Here is a 13,687-nt window from a genome sequence, read left to right on the forward strand (position 1 = left end):
ACTAGTCTACAAAGTACCCAGGACATCTTCAGGGAGCGGTGTCTCAGAAAGGCAGCGTCCATTATTAGGGACCTCCAGTACCCAGGGCATGCCCTTTTCTCACTGTTACCATCAGGGAGGAGGTACAGGAGCCTGAAGACACACACTCAACGATTCAGGAACAGCTTCTTCCCCTCTGCCATCAGGGAGGAGGTACAGGAGCCTGAAGACACACACTCAACGATTCAGGAACAGCTCCTTCCCCTCTGCCATCAGGGAGGAGGTACAGGAGTCTGAAGACACACACTCAACGATTCAGGAACAGCTTCTTCCCCTCTGCCATCAGGGAGGAGGTACCGGAGCCTGAAGACACACACTCAACGATTCAGGAACAGCTTCTTCCCCTCTGCCATCAGGGAGGAGGGACAGGAGCCTGAAGACACACACTCAGCGATTCAGGAACAGCTTCTTCCCCTCTGCCATCAGGGAGGAGGTACAGGAGCCTGAAGACACACACTCAACGATTCAGGGACAGCTTCTTCCCCTCTGCCATCAGGGAGGAGGTACAGGAGCCTAAAGACACACACTCAACGATTCAGGAACAGCTTCTTCCCCTCGGCCATCCGATTTCTGTATGGACATTGAACCCGTGAACACTACCTCACTTCTTTAATATATATTCTGCTTTTGCACAATTTTTAACCTAGTCAATATACGTATACTATAATTGATCTATTATTATATATATTTTTCTTCCATATTATGTATTGCATTGAACTGCTGCTAAGTTAACAAATTTCATGTAACATGCCAGTGATAATAAACCGGATTCTGATTCTTTGTATTTACTGTGAATGCCCGCAGGAAAACAAATCTGAGGATTGTGTATGCGCGCTTACACATCCCCCGTGAACTCCGCGCCTCTGACCTTGTGGTTGTCTCCCTCTCCCCCCACTGCTCCGCAGACGTCTGTTACAGTGAGAACGTGCCGGAGGTGGAGATATTCAGCCTTCTGGAGGAAGGGGTGCCGAGATACACGCTCAGGGCCGACACCGTCTACGGCTACAGCCACGACGACTGGTTACACACGCCGCTTCTGAGCTCCGACCTCAACGTCAGCCTCACCCACCAGCAGATCGAGGAGACCCTCAAATACTTCCGTGAGTGGGGCGGGGAGCCGGAGGTGGAAAGGGGAAGGGGGAGCGGGATGGGGAGGTGCGGCAATGAGCGGGACGATGGGGAGGGAGGTTCCTGAGGTGGACGGGCCAGATGGCGACGGAGGTGCGTTGACACCGCAGCCTCGCTGCAGGGCGTCGATATCCCGATACACGTGCTTCCGTCTTCAAATCTCTCTGCTCTTCGCCGAGGCGCAGTGAAAACCTTCTGTCCAGGCGGGTCATTTTGTTGCATCAGCGCTCTGTGGGGATACCGGGTGGAGAGGACGATTTATTCTCAGCTGGTGCGTGGACTGTCTTTTCTCGGTGTCACCGTGTGGGTGTGTGTGTAGTGTTCCTTGGATTTTCAAGTCAAGTCACTTTTTATTTATTCTTTCTTTCTTTTCCAACCTTTTTATTAATTTTCAAAATTATAAGCATAGCAGCAATATTAATGAAGAGAGATTGGGATTACATTATTAATAATTGACGCGGCAAATATAACATTGGTAATAATACAGATGCATTAAATTTCCCAAACTCTAAATGTAATTAAACATGGTGAAGGGATAAATAAAAGGGATATTTAAACGGGGAGAGAATTCAAAGTTCTGAGATGCAACGGGACTTGGGAATCCTCGTACAGGATACCCTTAAGGTTAACCTCCAGGTTGAGTCGGTGGTGAAGAAAGCGAAGGCAATGTTGGCATTCATTTCTAGAGGAATAGAGTATAGGAGCAGGGATGTGATGTTGAGGCTCTATAAGGCGCTGGTGAGACCTCACTTGGAGTACTGTGGGCAGTTTTGGTCTCCTTATTTAAGAAAGGATGTGCTGACGTTGGAGAGGGTACAGAGGAGATTCACTAGAATGATTCTGGGAATGAGAGGGTTAACATGTGAGGAACGTTTGTCCGCTCTTGGACTGTATTCCTTGGAGTTTAGAAGAATGAGGGGAGACCTCATAGAAACATTTCGAATGTTGAAAGGCATGGACAGAGTGGATGTGGCAAAGTTGTTTCCCATGATGGGGGAGTCTAGTACGAGAGGGCATGACTTAAGGATTGAAGGGCGCCCATTCAGAACAGAGATGTGGAAGAAATTTTTTTAGCCAGAGGGTGGTAAATCTATGGAATTTGTTGCTACGGGCGGCAGTGGAGGCCAAGTCATTGGGTGTACTTAAGGCAGAGATTGATAGGTATCTGAGTAGCCAGGGCATCAAGGGTTATGGTGAGAAGGCGGGGGAGTGGGACTAAATGGGAGAATGGATCAGCTCATGATGAAGTGGCGGAGCAGACTCGATGGGCCAAATGGCCGACTTCTGCTCCTTTGTCTTATGGTCTTATAAAAAAAATCTTAAAAAATCCTCAAATTAGAAAAGAAAAAAAAATTAATATTCTCATTTCGACCATAAACCACTGGTACAGCACACAGCAAAAATGAAACAACGTTCCTCCAGATCCCTGGTGCCACATGAAACAACACAAAACTACACTAGACTACGGACCTACACAGGACTACATAAAATGCACAGAACAGTGCAGGGCAGTACAATAAATAATAAACAAGACAACAGGCACAGTAGAGGATAAATTACAATATTAAACGATGTAGATGTCAGTCCAGACTCTGAGTATTGAGGAGTCTGATGGCTTGGGGGAAGAAACTGTTGCACATCTGATTGTCTGGGTTTTTCACCTTCTGCTGCAGGGCTTTCATTTCAGTTTGTGGGGATTGTTAAACTCCCCTTGCGTTTGTCACTCGTGCTCAGTTTGAGATAACCGAATTAGCCTGGGACTTTCAAGGTCCTGCATTGTGATAGTCGGCTTTGGGGGTTGTTACCTCAATTCTAAAGTGCTCTGGGGTGTGTTTATTTTTTGAGGGGGGGGGTGTATCAGAAGAACAGATACACCGAGTTCTTCTGTGTATCATGAGTGATTTCATTTCTTCAGCATTCTGTACAGTTCGCCTGGGTTCCTGCTACTTTTGACGGTTAAATGGTGCAGTAAGTCTGGTTCACCTTGATTGAGTTGCCAAACACAAGTCTCTAGGAATTCCTGCACTTGAGTTTGCCGGGGGACGGGTGCTGTGTGTGTGTGTGTGTGTGTGTGTGTGTGTGTGTGTGTGGCGGGGGGGGGGGTCCTTGCACAGAAACAGGTCGCAGAACGAACTGTTAACAGTTGAATTGAATTGACTTTATTTCTTACATCCTTCACGTACATGAGAAGTAAAGATCTTTATGTTACGTCTCCATCTAAATGTGAAATGTGCAATTTATAGTAATTTATAATAAATAGTATGCACCACAGAACAGAGAGTATAACATAGAAATACAGTAGGGTCAGCGTGAATTAATCAGTCTGTTGGCCTGGTGGAAGAAGTTGTCCCGGAGCCTGTTGGTCCTGGCTTTTATGCTGCGGTACCGTTTCCCGGATGGTAGCAGCTGGATCAGTTTGTGGTTGGGGTGACTCGGGTCAAACTACGGGAAACATCACCTCCACATCTACTCTATCTGTGTCCTCTGGTCCTAGACTCCTCTACTATAGGAAACATCCTCTCCGCATCCACCCAAACTGTGTCCTCTGGTCCCAGACTCCCCCAACTATAGAAAACACCCTCTCCACGTCCACTCTATCTGTGTCCTCTGGTCTTAGACTCCCCGACTATAGGAAACATCTTTTCCACAGGCACGCTATCTGTGTCCTCTGGTCCCAGACTCCCCTACTGTTGGAAACATCATCTCCACATCCACTCTATCTGTGTCCTCTGGTCTTAGACTGCCCCAATATAGGAAACATCCTCTCCACATCCACTCTATCTGTGTCCTCTGGTTCTAGACTCCCCCACTGCAGGACACATCCTCCCCACATCCACTCTATCTGTGTCCTCTGGTCCTAGTCTCCCTCCACTATAGGAAACATGCTCTCCACATCCACTCTATCTGTGTCCTCTGGTCCTAGACTCGCGCCACTATAGTAAACATCCTGTCCACATCCACTATACCTGTGTTTTTTGGTCCTAGACTGCCCCAATGTAATAAACATCTTCTCCATGTCCACCCTATCTGTGTCCTCTGGTCCAAGACTCCCCCACTATAAGAAACATCTTCTGCACATCCAGTCTATCTGTGTCCTCTGGTCCTAGACTCCCCCACTCTAGGAAACATCCTCTCCACATCCACTCTATCTGTGCCCTCTGGAACTAGGCTCCCCCATTATAGGAAACATCTTATGCACATCAACTCTATCTCTGTCCTCTGGTCGTAGGCTCCCCCACTACAGGAAACATCCTCTCCACATCCACTCTATCTGTGTTATCTGGTCCAATACTCCCCCACTGTAGGAAACGTCCTCTCCATGTTCACTCAATCTGTGTCCTCTGGTCCCAGACTCCCCCAACTATAGAAAACACCCTCTCCACATCCACTCTATCTGTGTCCTCTGGTCATAGACTCCCCCAACTATAGAAAACACCCTCTCCACATCCACTCTATCTGTGTCCTCTGGTCCTAGACTCCCCCACTCTAGGAAACATCCTCTCCATATCCACTCTATCTGTGTCTTCTGGTCCTAGTCTCCCCCACTATAGGAAACATCCTCTCCACGTCCACTCTATCTGTGTCCTCTGGTCTTTGACTCCCCCTCTATAGGAAACATCCATCTCCACATCCACTCTATCTGTGTCCTCTGGTCTTAGACTCATCCCCAACTCTATAGGAAACATCCTCTCCATGTGCACTCAATCTGTGTCCTCTGGTCTTAGACTCCCCCACTACAGGAAACATCCTCTCCACGTCCACTATCTGTGTTATCTGGTATTAGACTCCCCCACTATAGGAAACATCCTCTCCACGTCCACTCTATCTGTGTCCTCTGGTTCTAGACTCGCCCACTATAGGAAACACCCACTCCTCATGCCCTCTATCTGTGTCCGCTGGTCCTCCACTCCCCCCACTATGGGAAACATCCTCTCCACATCCACTCTATCTGAATCCTCTGGTCCTAGACTCTCCCACTATAGGAAACATCCTCTCCACATCCACTCTATCTGTATCCTCTGGTCCTAGACTTCCCCCACTATAGGAAACATCCTCTCCACATCCACTCTATCTGTGTCCTCTGGTCCTAGACTCCCCCACTATAGGAAACATCCTCTCCACATCCACTCTATCTGTGCCCTCTGGTCCTAGACTCCCCCACTACAGGAAACATCCTCTCCACATCCACCCTATCTGTGTTATCTCGTTCTAGACTCCCCCACTGCAGGAATCATCCTCTCCATGTCCACACTATCTATATTTTCTGGCCCTAGACGCCCCAGTACAGGAAACATCCTCTCCACATCCACTCAATCTGTGTTATTTGGTCCTAGACTCCACCACAGCAAGAAACATCCTCTCCATGTCCACTCTATCTGTGTCCTCTGGTCGTAGACTCCCCCATTGCAGGAAACATCCTCTCCACATCAACAGTATCTGTATCATCTGGTCCTAGACTCCCCCACTATAGGAAACATCCTCTCCACATCCACTCTATCTGTGTCCTCTGGTTCTAGACTCCCCCACTGCAGGACACATCCTCTCCACATCCACTCTATCTGTGTCCTCTGGTCCTAGTCTCCCTCCACTATAGGAAACATGCTCTCCACATCCACTCTATCTGTGTCCTCTGGTCCTAGACTCGCGCCACTATAGTAAACATCCTGTCCACATCCACTATACCTGTGTTTTTTGGTCCTAGACTGCCCCAATGTAATAAACATCTTCTCCATGTCCACCCTATCTGTGTCCTCTGGTCCAAGACTCCCCCACTATAAGAAACATCTTCTGCACATCCAGTCTATCTGTGTCCTCTGGTCCTAGACTCCCCCACTCTAGGAAACATCCTCTCCACATCCACTCTATCTGTGCCGTCTGGAACTAGGCTCCCCCATTATAGGAAACATCTTATGCACATCAACTCTATCTCTGTCCTCTGGTCGTAGGCTCCCCCACTACAGGAAACATCCTCTCCACATCCACTCTATCTGTGTTATCTGGTCCAATACTCCCCCACTGTAGGAAACGTCCTCTCCATGTTCACTCAATCTGTGTCCTCTGGTCCTAGACTCCCCCACTGTAGGAAACATCCTCTCCACATCCACTCTATCTGTGTCCTTTGGTCGTAGACTCCCCCACTGCATGAAACATCCTCTCCACATCCACTCTATCTGTGTTATCTGGTCCTAGACTCCCCACTGTAAGAAACACCCTCTCCACATCCACTCTATCTGTGTCCTCTGGCCCGAGACTCCCCGACGAAAGGAAACATCCTCTCCGCATCCAGTCTCCCTGTGCCTTCTGGTCCTAGTCTGACTCCACTATAGGAAACATCTTCTGCACATCCACTCTATCTGTGTCCTCTGGTCCTAGACTCCCCCACTGTAGGAAACATCGTCTTCACATCTACTCTATCTGTGTCCCCTGGTCCTAGACTCCCCCACTGTAGGAAACATACTCTCCACATCCATTCTGTCTGTGTCCTCTGATCGTAGACTCCCCAACTACAGGAAACATCCTCTCCACATCCGCTCTATCTGTGTCATCTGGTCCAAGACTCCCCCACTATAGGAAACGTCCTCTCCATGTCCACTCAATCTGTCTCCTCTGGCCCTAGACTCCCCCACAATAGGAAACATCTTTTCCACATCCACTCTATCTGTGTCTTCTGGTCCTCGTCTCCCCCGCTGTAGGAAACATCCTCTCCACATCCACTCTATCTGTGTCCTCTGGTCCTAGACTCCCCCCACTATAGGAAACATCCTCTCCACATCCACTCTATCTGTGTCCTCTGGTCCTAGACTCCCCCCACTATAGGAAACATCCTCTGCACATCCACTCTATCTCCTCTGGTCCTAGACTCCCACACTATAGGAAACATCCTCTCCAGATCCACTCTATCTGTGTCCTCTGGTCCTAGACTACCCCACTATAGGAAACATCCTCTCCACATCCAGTTTATCTGTGTCCTCTGGTCCCAGACTCCCTAAACTATAGAAAACACCCTCTCCACATCCACTCTATCTGTGTCCTCTGGTCCTAGACTCCCCCACTATAGGAAACATCCTCTCCACGTCCACTCTATCTGTGTCCTCTGGTCTTAGACTCGCCCACTATTGGAAACATCCTCTGCACATCCATTCTGTCTGTGTCCTCTGGTCTTAGACTCCCCCACTATGGGAAACATCCTCTCCACATCCACTCTATCTGTGTCCTCTGGTCCTCGACTCCCCGACTACAGGAAACATCCTCTCCACATCCACTCTATCTGTGTCCTCTGGTCCTAGATTCCCCCACGATAGGAAACATCCTCTCCATATCCACTCTATCTGTGCCCTCTGGTCCTAGACTCCCCCACTACAGGAAACATCCTCTCCACATCCACCCTATCTGTGTTATCTCGTTCTAGACTCCCCCACTGTAGGAATCATCCTCTCCATGTCCACACTATCTATATTTTCTGGCCCTAGACGCCCCAGTACAGGAAACATCCTCTCCACATCCACTCAATCTGTGTTATTTGGTCCTAGACTCCACCACAGCAAGAAACATCCTCTCCATGTCCACTCTATCTGTGTCCTCTGGTCATAGACTCCCCCATTGCAGGAAACATCCTCTCCACATCAACAGTATCTGTATCATCTGGTCCTAGACTCCCCCACTATAGGAAACATCCTCTCCACATCCACTCTATCTGTGTCCTCTGGTTCTAGACTCCCCCACTGCAGGACACATCCTCTCCACATCCACTCTATCTGTGTCCTCTGGTCCTAGTCTCCCTCCACTATAGGAAACATGCTCTCCACATCCACTCTATCTGTGTCCTCTGGTCCTAGACTCGCGCCACTATAGTAAACATCCTGTCCACATCCACTATACCTGTGTTTTTTGGTCCTAGACTGCCCCAATGTAATAAACATCTTCTCCATGTCCACCCTATCTGTGTCCTCTGGTCCAAGACTCCCCCACTATAAGAAACATCTTCTGCACATCCAGTCTATCTGTGTCCTCTGGTCCTAGACTCCCCCACTCTAGGAAACATCCTCTCCACATCCACTCTATCTGTGCCCTCTGGCACTAGGCTCCCCCATTATAGGAAACATCTTATGCACATCAACTCTATCTCTGTCCTCTGGTCGTAGGCTCCCCCACTACAGGAAACATCCTCTCCACATCCACTCTATCTGTGTTATCTGGTCCAATACTCCCCCACTGTAGGAAACGTCCTCTCCATGTTCACTCAATCTGTGTCCTCTGGTCCTAGACTCCCCCACTGTAGGAAACATCCTCTCCACATCCACTCTATCTGTGTCCTTTGGTCGTAGACTCCCCCACTGCAGGAAACATCCTCTCCACATCCACTCTATCTGTGTTATCTGGTCCTAGACTCCCCACTGTAAGAAACACCCTCTCCACATCCACTCTATCTGTGTCCTCTGGCCCGAGACTCCCCGACGAAAGGAAACATCCTCTCCGCATCCAGTCTCCCTGTGCATTCTGGTCCTAGTCTGACTCCACTATAGGAAACATCTTCTGCACATCCACTCTATCTGTGTCCTCTGGTCCTAGACTCCCCCACTGTAGGAAACATCGTCTTCACATCTACTCTATCTGTGTCCCCTGGTCCTAGACTCCCCCACTGTAGGAAAAATACTCTCCACATCCACTCTGTCTGTGTCCTCTGATCGTAGACTCCCCAACTACAGGAAACATCCTCTCCACATCCGCTCTATCTGTGTCATCTGGTCCAAGACTCCCCCACTATAGGAAACGTCCTCTCCATGTCCACTCAATCTGTCTCCTCTGGCCCTAGACTCCCCCACAATAGGAAACATCTTTTCCACATCCACTCTATCTGTGTCTTCTGGTCCTCGTCTCCCCCGCTGTAGGAAACATCCTCTCCACATCCACTCTATCTGTGTCCTCTGGTCCTAGACTCCCCCCACTATAGGAAACATCCTCTCCACATCCACTCTATCTGTGTCCTCTGGTCCTAGACTCCCCCCACTATAGGAAACATCCTCTGCACATCCACTCTATCTGTGTCCTCTGGTCCTAGACTCCCCCACTATAGGAAACATCCTCTCCAGATCCACTCTATCTGTGTCCTCTGGTCCTAGACTATCCCACTATAGGAAACATCCTCTCCACATCCAGTTTATCTGTGTCCTCTGGTCCCAGACTCCCTAAACTATAGAAAACACCCTCTCCACATCCACTCTATCTGTGTCCTCTGGTCCTAGACTCCCCCACTATAGGAAACATCCTCTCCACATCCACTCTATCTGTGTCCTCTGGTCTTAGACTCCCCCACTATAGGAAACATCCTCTCCACATCCACTCTATCTGTGTCCTCTGGTCCTAGACTCCCCCACTATAGGAAACATCCTCTCCACATCCACTCTATCTGTGTCCTCTGGTCCTAGACTCCCCCACTATAGGAAACATCCTCTCCACATCCACTCTATCTGTGTCCTTTTGTCCTAGACTCCCCTACTATAGGAAACATCATCTCCACATCCACTCTATCTGTGTCCTCTGGTCTTAGACTGCCCCACTATAGGAAACATCCTCTCCACGTCCACTCTATCTGTGTCCTCTGGTATTGGACTCCCCCACTATAGGAAACATCCTCTCCACGTCCACTCTATCTGTGTCCTCTGGTCCTAGACTCCCCCACTATAGGAAACATCCTCTCCACATCCACTCTATCTGTGCCCTCTAGTCTTAGACTCCCCCACTATAGGAAACACCCACTCCTCATGCCCTCTATCTGTGTCCGCTGGTCCTCGACTCCCCCCACTATGGGAAACATCCTCTCCACATCCACTCTATCTGAATCCTCTGGTCCTAGACTCTCCCACTATAGGAAACATCCTCTCCACGTCCACTCTATCTGTGTCCTCTGGTCTTAGACTCCCCCACTATAGGAAACATCCTCTCCACATCCACTCTATCTGTGTCCTCTGGTCCCAGACTCCCCCAACTATAGAAAACACCCTCTCCACATCCACTCTATCTGTGTCCTCTGGTCCTAGACTCCCCCACTATAGGAAACATCCTCTCCATATCCACTCTATCTGTGTCTTCTGGTCCTAGTCTCCCCCACTATAGGAAACATCCTCTCCACATCCACTCTATCTGTGTTATCTGGTCCAATACTCCCCCACTGTAGGAAACGTCCTCTCCATGTTCACTCAATCTGTGTCCTCTGGTCCTAGACTCCCCCACTGTAGGAAACATCCTCTCCACATCCACTCTATCTGTGTCCTTTGGTCGTAGACTCCCCCACTGCATGAAACATCCTCTCCACATCCACTCTATCTGTGTTATCTGGTCCTAGACTCCCCACTGTAAGAAACACCCTCTCCACATCCACTCTATCTGTGTCCTCTGGCCCGAGACTCCCCGAAGAAAGGAAACATCCTCTCCGCATCCAGTCTCCCTGTGCCTTCTGGTCCTAGTCTGACTCCACTATAGGAAACATCTTCTGCACATCCACTCTATCTGTGTCCTCTGGTCCTAGACTCCCCCACTGTAGGAAACATCGTCTTCACATCTACTCTATCTGTGTCCCCTGGTCCTAGACTCCCCCACTGTAGGAAAAATACTCTCCACATCCACTCTGTCTGTGTCCTCTGATCGTAGACTCCCCAACTACAGGAAACATCCTCTCCACATCCGCTCTATCTGTGTCATCTGGTCCAAGACTCCCCCACTATAGGAAACGTCCTCTCCATGTCCACTCAATCTGTCTCCTCTGGCCCTAGACTCCCCCACAATAGGAAACATCTTTTCCACATCCACTCTATCTGTGTCTTCTGGTCCTCGTCTCCCCCGCTGTAGGAAACATCCTCTCCACATCCACTCTATCTGTGTCCTCTGGTCCTAGACTCCCACACTATAGGAAACATCCTCTCCAGATCCACTCTATCTGTGTCCTCTGGTCCTAGACTACCCCACTATAGGAAACATCCTCTCCACATCCAGTTTATCTGTGTCCTCTGGTCCCAGACTCCCTAAACTATAGAAAACACCCTCTCCACATCCACTCTATCTGTGTCCTCTGGTCCTAGACTCCCCCACTATAGGAAACATCCTCTCCACGTCCACTCTATCTGTGTCCTCTGGTCTTAGACTCGCCCACTATTGGAAACATCCTCTGCACGTCCATTCTGTCTGTGTCCTCTGGTCTTAGACTCCCCCACTATGGGAAACATCCTCTCCACATCCACGCCATCTGTGTCCTCTTGTCCTAGACTCCACTACTATAGGAAACATCCTCTCCACATCCACTCTATCTGTGTCCTCTGGTCTTAGACTGCCCCACTATAGGAAACATCCTCTCCACGTCCACTCTATCTGTGTCCTCTGGTATTAGACTCCCCTACTATAGGAAACATCCTCTCCACGTCCACTCTATCTGTGTCCTCTGGTCCTAGACTCCCCCACTATAGGAAACATCCTCTCCACATCCACTCTATCTCTGCCCTCTCGTCTTAGACTCCCCCACTATAGGAAACACCCACTCCTCATGCCCTCTATCTGTGTCCGCTGGTCCTCGACTCCCCCCACTATGGGAAACATCCTCTCCACATCCACTCTATCTGAATCCTCTGGTCCTAGACTCTCCCACTATAGGAAACATCCTCTCCACATCCACTCTATCTGTATCCTCTGGTCCTAGACTTCCCCCACTATAGGAAACATCCTCTCCACATCCACTCTATCTGTGTCCTCTGGTCCCAGACTCCCCCAACTATAGAAAACACCCTCTCCACATCCACTCTATCTGTGTCCTCTGGTCCCAGACTCCCCCAACTATAGAAAACACCCTCTCCACATCCACTCTATCTGTGTCCTCTGGTCCTAGACTCCCCCACTCTAGGAAACATCCTCTCCATATCCACTCTATCTGTGTCTTCTGGTCCTAGACTCCCCCACTATAGGAAACATCCTCTCCACGTCCACTCTATCTGTGTCCTCTGGTCTTTGACTCCCCCTCTATAGGAAACATCCTCTCCACGTCCACTCTATCTGTGTCCTCTGGTCTTAGACTCCCCGACTATAGGAAACATCTTTTCCACAGGCACGCTATCTGTGTCCTCTGGTCCCAGACTCCCCTACTGCAGGAAACATCATCTCCACATCCACTCTATCTGTGTCCTCTGGTCTTAGACTGCCCCAATATAGGAAACATCCTCTCCACGTCCACTCAATCTGTGTCCGCTGGTCTTAGACTCCCCCACTACAGGAAACATCCTCTCCACGTCCACTATCTGTGTTATCTGGTATTAGACTCCCCCACTATAGGAAACATCCTCTCCACGTCCACTCTATCTGTGTCCTCTGGTCCTAGACTCCCCCACTATAGGAAACATCCTCTCCACATCCACTCTATCTGTGTCCTCTGCTCTTCGACTCCCCCACTATAGGAAACATCCTCTCCACATCCACTCTATCTGTGCCCTCTAGTCCTAGACTCCCCCACTATAGGAAACACCCACTCCTCATGCCCTCTATCTGTGTCCGCTGGTCCTCGACTCCCCCCACTATGGGAAACATCCTCTCCACATCCACTCTATCTGAATCCTCTGGTCCTAGACTCTCCCACTATAGGAAACATCCTCTCCACATCCACTCTATCTGTGTCCTCTGGTCCCAGACTCCCCCAACTATAGAAAACACCCTCTCCACATCCACTCTATCTGTGTCCTCTGGTCCCAGACTCCCCCAACTATAGAAAACACCCTCTCCACATCCACTCTATCTGTGTCCTCTGGTCCTAGACTCCCCCACTCTAGGAAACATCCTCTCCATATCCACTCTATCTGTGTCTTCTGGTCCTAGTCTCCCCCACTATAGGAAACATCCTCTCTACGTCCACTCTATCTGTGTCCTCTGGTCTTTGACTCCCCGACTATAGGAAACATCTTTTCCACAGGCACGCTATCTGTGTCCTCTGGTCCCAGACTCCCCAACTATAGGAAACATCATCTCCACATCCACTCTATCTGTGTCCTCTGGTCTTAGACTGCCCCAATATAGGAAACATCCTCTCCATGTCCACTCAATCTGTGTCCTCTGGTCTTAGACTCCCCCACTACAGGAAACATCCTCTCCACGTCCACTATCTGTGTTATCTGGTATTAGACTCCCCCACTATAGGAAACACCCTCTCCACGTCCACTCTATCTGTGTCCTCTGGTCCTAGACTCCCCCACTATAGGAAACATCCTCTCCACATCCACTCTATCTGTGTCCTCTGGTCCTAGACTCCCCCACTATAGGAAACATCCTCTCCACATCCACTCTATCTGTGCCCTCTAGTCTTAGACTCCCCCACTATAGGAAACACCCACTCCTCATGCCCTCTATCTGTGTCCGCTGGTCCTCCACTCCCCCCACTATGGGAAACATCCTCTCCACATCCACTCTATCTGAATCCTCTGGTCCTAGACTCTCCCACTATAGGAAACATCCTCTCCACATCCACTCTATCTGTATCCTCTGGTCCTAG

The 13,687-nt window shown here is 49.5% G+C and overlaps 1 protein-coding gene across 1 annotated transcript in view; it reads left to right on the plus strand.

Moving 5' to 3' along the window:
* The window catches only part of LOC134340643 (trafficking kinesin-binding protein 1-like), a 159,130-nt gene that overhangs the window by 12,773 nt on the left and 132,670 nt on the right, over positions 1–13,687 (plus strand). Inside the window, exon 2 of the mRNA XM_063038092.1 lies at positions 945–1,139. The gene's annotated coding sequence lies outside the window, so the exon portion shown is untranslated. The remainder of the gene's footprint in view (positions 1–944; positions 1,140–13,687) is intronic.

The sequence above is a fragment of the Mobula hypostoma genome, chromosome X1, assembly GCF_963921235.1.
Source record: "Mobula hypostoma chromosome X1, sMobHyp1.1, whole genome shotgun sequence".
NCBI lineage: Eukaryota > Metazoa > Chordata > Chondrichthyes > Myliobatiformes > Myliobatidae > Mobula > Mobula hypostoma.